The sequence below is a fragment of the Hylobates moloch genome, unplaced genomic scaffold, assembly GCF_009828535.3.
Source record: "Hylobates moloch isolate HMO894 unplaced genomic scaffold, HMol_V3 SCAFFOLD_3, whole genome shotgun sequence".
Classification (NCBI taxonomy): domain Eukaryota; kingdom Metazoa; phylum Chordata; class Mammalia; order Primates; family Hylobatidae; genus Hylobates; species Hylobates moloch.
The window spans coordinates 30364486-30369528 of NW_026652278.1; the positions used below are offsets into that span (position 1 = coordinate 30364486).

Below are 5043 nucleotides of genomic sequence, written 5' to 3' on the forward strand. Positions count from 1 at the left end.
AGCCAAAGCCACCATGCCCAGCATAATAAACTTTTTAATGTAATATTCTCTTTTTTTTGAGACAAAGTCCCACTCTGTCACCTAGGTTGGAGTGCAGTGGCACCATCTCGGCTCACTGCAAGTTCTGCCTTCTGGGCTCAAGTGATCCTCCCACTTCAGCCTCCTGAGTAGCTTGGATGACAGGCATGCACCACCACACCTGGCTAATTTTGATATATTTTGTGGAGATGGAGTTTTGCCATGTTGCCTAGGCTGGTCTCGAACTCCTGGGCTCAAGCAATTTGCCTGCCTCAGCCTCCCAAAGTGCTGGGATTACAGGTGTAAGCCACCACGCCTCAGCTAGTTTATGTAATATTCTAAATGCTTTGTTAACATTTCCACAATCGCCGGGCGCGGTGGCTCACGCTTGTAATCCCAGCACTTTGGGAGGCCGAGGCGGGTGGATCACGAGGTCAGGAGATCGAGACCATGGTGAAACCCCGTCTCTACTAAAAATACAAAAAAAATTAGCTGGGCGTAGTGGCAGGCGCCTGTAGTCCCAGCTACTAGGAGAGGCTGAGGCAGGAGAATGGCGTGAACCCAGGAGGCGGAGCTTGCAGTGAGCCCAGATTGCGCCACTGCACTCCAGCCTGGGCGACAGAGCAAGACTCCGTCTCAAAAAAAAAAAGACAAGTCAAAATACTTCAGGAACCACATATCCAACACAAACTTTTTCCTCAAATGAGTTGTGTTTGCCTCACAGTAATAAACTTTTATTTCACTCAAATTATAGCAATAATCTTCCATACATAAGTATCTTCCCTGCCCAATAATTCAAAGGAAAAAAAATCCAAAATCCGGTAAAGAAAATTGTAAGAATTAACAGACCCTTTAAATTCGTTTTAAATATTTCTGAGGTTTAAAAAGTGTTTAAAGTTTGCCCTAGCAGGAAAACATTATCTGAATGAATACCCTAATGCCAAACCACTGTAAAATGCTTCAGCTACATTTGGGGAGAGGGGTAGGGATTATCTTCAAAGCACCCCAGCTCTCTTGATGAGAAGGTCAGAGGTACACTGGTTTGTATCATTGCAACATCCGTAAGGTGATGTAGGTTGCTTTTCCTTCAGAAAGGGCTTTATCAGAAAGGCATTAAGCTTGACCTCCAAATTTGGCTGACAATTTACTGGTAAGATTCATAACCTTTGGGTTGCTCTGGTATTTTGACATATTTGCTGGGTTCTGAGCCACATCCTGGAAGGCCACCATAACTCCTGGATCCTGCATGACTGCAACAACCTCTGGATCACTAAGAATTTCATTGAATCCAGGCATTCCGGCCATTCCAGGCATGCCCCCTCCCATCCCAGCCATTCCTCTGGGAAAATTACCAGGCATTTCCCCAGGAAAGCCACCTGGAAAAGAGCCATACTGAGCTCCTGACTGTCGTCTGGCTTCTTCCACCCTCTGGGCTCTCTCATGCTCTTCTCGAGCCTTCTTAACTCTTAATATTCTTTCTTTGATCACTTGCTCTTCATGTTTTCACTCATACTTTCTCTGATGTTCTGCAATTTTCTGTGCCCTAGGTCGAACTTCTTTCAGCATCTTCATCATGATCCAATTTACAGGCAAGGGCAAGATCATGGGCTGCTTCTTCCTAGTGGCCTAGAAGTCTGTGTGCTTTCCCTCATCACTTGTAAGGCTGAGCTGAATCAGGATTTATTTCAATGGCTCTGTCACAGTCTCGGATGGCAGCATTTGGCTTCTGTAATTTGATGAAGACACTGGCCCTCTTGGCATACAAAATAGCCAAGTGAGGATTCAGCTTGATGGCATCTGTGAATAAATCAGTGGATTTCCGCAGTTCACCATCATTTAGGGCTTCAATAGCAGCCACTTTCTTATCATTTGCCTGATCCATCATCACCTCTGTTATCCCACTTCTTGAGGGGCATCGGTGTCTGTTTCAATCACACCTTAATTACCAATTTCTAGCTCACTTTCCTTACTTGATGTTTCGTCTGCCTTTAAGTCTTCCTCTACCTTCTTACTATCAAGTTTTTCTTCTTTGGTATTTTCTTCTGATTTAGCTTTCTAGTAGTAGGTGGTACTTTACCCCTGTGCTTTCCACCCACTCCCTCAGGAAGCTCATTTCCTCGGTGTGCAGAACGCCCAGATCCTTCTTACAATTTTTCACAAAGGCCTGAAACTCGTTCACTTTGCAGGGTCCATGGTCAGGAGGCGGTGCGCGAAGCTGAGGGGCTGCAGCCCAGTTCCAGGCCCAGATGCTGGCTTGGTGTGACCACGCAGAAGGGCCAAACCAATGTATATCTAAATGTACTGACTGATGTCTACCTGTAACTTCTGATCCCCTAAAATAAATAAAATCAAGCTGCAACCCAACCACCTGGGGCACATGTTCGCAGGACCTCCTGAGGCTGTGTCACGGGTCATGGTCCTCACATTTGGCTCAGAATAAATCTCTTCAAATATTTTACGGAGTTTAGTTTTTTTGTTTTGTTTTGTTTTTCCTTTGAGACAGAGTCTCGCTCTGTCAGCCAGGCTGAAGTGCAATGGCACTCTCAAGTAGCTGGGATTACAGGTGTGTACCACCATGCCCAGCTAATTTTTGTATTTTTAGTAGAGACAGGGTTTCACCATATTGGCCAGGATGGTCTTGAACTCCTGACTTCATGTGATCCACCCACCTCAGCCTCCGAAAGTGCTGGGATTACAGGCATGCGCCACCAGGCCTGGCCTGAATTTGGCTTTTTTCATCAACAATATTATTCTTCATTTTAAGAAAAAGAGAAAATGGCGACACTGAAGAACCCAAAAACAGTACGTGAATTTGGCTTATCAAAATACAATTTTTTTTTTTTTTAATCCTGCGGGTTTCTTCAACCAGGTTATATGGTTCAAAGGCAAGTCTCCTGGAAAACTAATAGAATGAAACAGAGGGCTTTTTCTGGACCATCACTAAAGAAAGGATAGTATGGCTGGGCACGGTGGCTCACGCCTGTAATCCCAGCACTTTGGGAGGCCAAGGTGGGTGGATCACAAGGTCAGGAGATCGAGACCATCCTGGCTAACACGGTGAAACCCCGTCTCTACTAAAAATACAAAAAAAAAAAAAAAAAAAAAAAAAAAAAGCCGGGCGTGGTGGCTGGCGCCTGTAGTCCCAGCTGCTCGGGAGGCTGAGGCAGGAGAATGGCGTGAACCTGGGAGGCGGAGCTTGCAGTGAGCTGAGATTGCGCCACTGCACTCCAGCCTGGGTGACAGAGTGAGACTTTACCTCAAAAAAAAGAAAGGGTAGTATGACACTGAACAGGGAGGCCTACATTTGTTTGACTCTCTGGTCTGTATCTCTTTCTACCCCTTTGTCCTAATCCTCTGTGTATTAGTTTCCTACTGCTGCTGTAACAAATTATCATAGACTTAGTGGCTTAAAATAACACAAACTTACTATCTTACAGTTCTGGAAGTCAGAAGTCTGAAGTGGGCTTCAATGAGCTGAAATCAGGGTGTCAGTAGGGCTGCATGCCTTCTGGAGGCTCTGGGGAGCAATCAGTTTTCTTGTGTCTTCCAGCCTCTAGAGGCCTCCTGCATTCCTTGGTTTGCAGTCTTCTCTCATCTTCCTAGCTTGCAGCGGCAGGTCAGATCTTTCTCACCTGCATCATTTGGACCCTGACTCTCTCTTTTCCACTTTCCCAATTTAGGATCCTTGGATCCACCTGGAAAATGCAGGCTCTTCTTCCTATTTAATATCATCTAGTTAGCATAGTTAATTTCATCTGCAAACTTAACTCTCTTTTGCCACTTAATCGTAACATAATCACAGGTTCTGGGGATTAGGCCATTATTCTGTTTACCAAGCTGCTAAGGTTAGATGCAGATCCTAGTACTTTACCCATCCTTTTTCTTATAAGCATGGATGGCTAGTATCTGACCAAAGAATTAGTTGAAATGAACTCTTTTGTGTTTGGTGAAAGTAAAAGTTATAAACTCAACTACTTGCCACTCAAATGAAAGAAGATTTATTTATGCTGAACCCAAGATGACTCTTGTTACAACAGGAGTGCTCTAGGTGTCAGGTAAGGGAGGACCTTAGTATCACACGCTTCCGTGTGAAGAGACCACCAAACAGGCTTTGTGTGAGCAATAAAGCTGTTTATTTCACCTAGGTGCAGGTGGGCTGAATCCGAAAAAGGAGTCAGCAAGGAAGATAGGGGTGGGGCCGTTTTATAGGGTTTGGGTGGGTAGTAGAAAATTACAGTCAAAGGGGGTTTTTCTCTTTTGGGCTGGGGCAGGGGTCACAAAGTGCTCGGTGGGGGAGCTTCTGAGACAGGAGAAGGAATTTCACAAGGTTAATTGCTCAGTTAAGGTGGGGCGGGAACAAACCACAATGGTGGAATGTCATCAGTTAAGGCAGGAACTGGCCATTTTCACTTCTTTTTTGATTCTTCACTTGCTTCAGGCCATCTGGATGTATATGTGCTAGGTCACAGGGGATATGATGGCTTAGCTTGGGCTCAGAGGCCTGACATTCCTGTTTTCTTATATTAATAAGATAAATACCATAAAATAATGTTGAAGTGTTGGGGCAGAGAAAATTTTGGGGGTGTGGTATGGAGAGATAATTGGCGATGTTTCTCAGGGCTGCTTCGAGCGGAATTGGGGTGGCGTGGGAACCTACAGTGGGAGAGATTAAGCTGAAGGAAGATTCTGTGGTACGGGGTGCTATTGTGGGGTTGTTAGAATAAGCATTTGTCGTATAGAATGATTGGTGATGGCCTGGATACAGTTTTGGATGAATTGAGAAACTAAATGGAAGACACAAGGTCTGAATAAGAGAAGGAGAAAAACAGGTATTAAAGGACTAAGAATTGGGAGGACCCAGGACATCCAATTAGAGAGTGCCCAAGGGAGTTCAGCATAATTACTTGCTTGGTTGGTGAGTTTTTGGGCTCTATGCTTGAGATTTTTTATGTTGTCATACACCAGGACAGATTGATTTAGGTAAAAACAACACTCTGCATTTAAAAATATACAGTCCCATTTTTT

General features: G+C 44.6%; 1 pseudogene; it reads right to left on the bottom strand.

Moving 5' to 3' along the window:
* Nucleotides 1–1131: 1131 nt before the first annotated feature.
* Nucleotides 1132–3750, bottom strand: LOC116484143 (hsc70-interacting protein-like; annotated as a pseudogene).
* Nucleotides 3751–5043: the final 1293 nt, after the last annotated feature.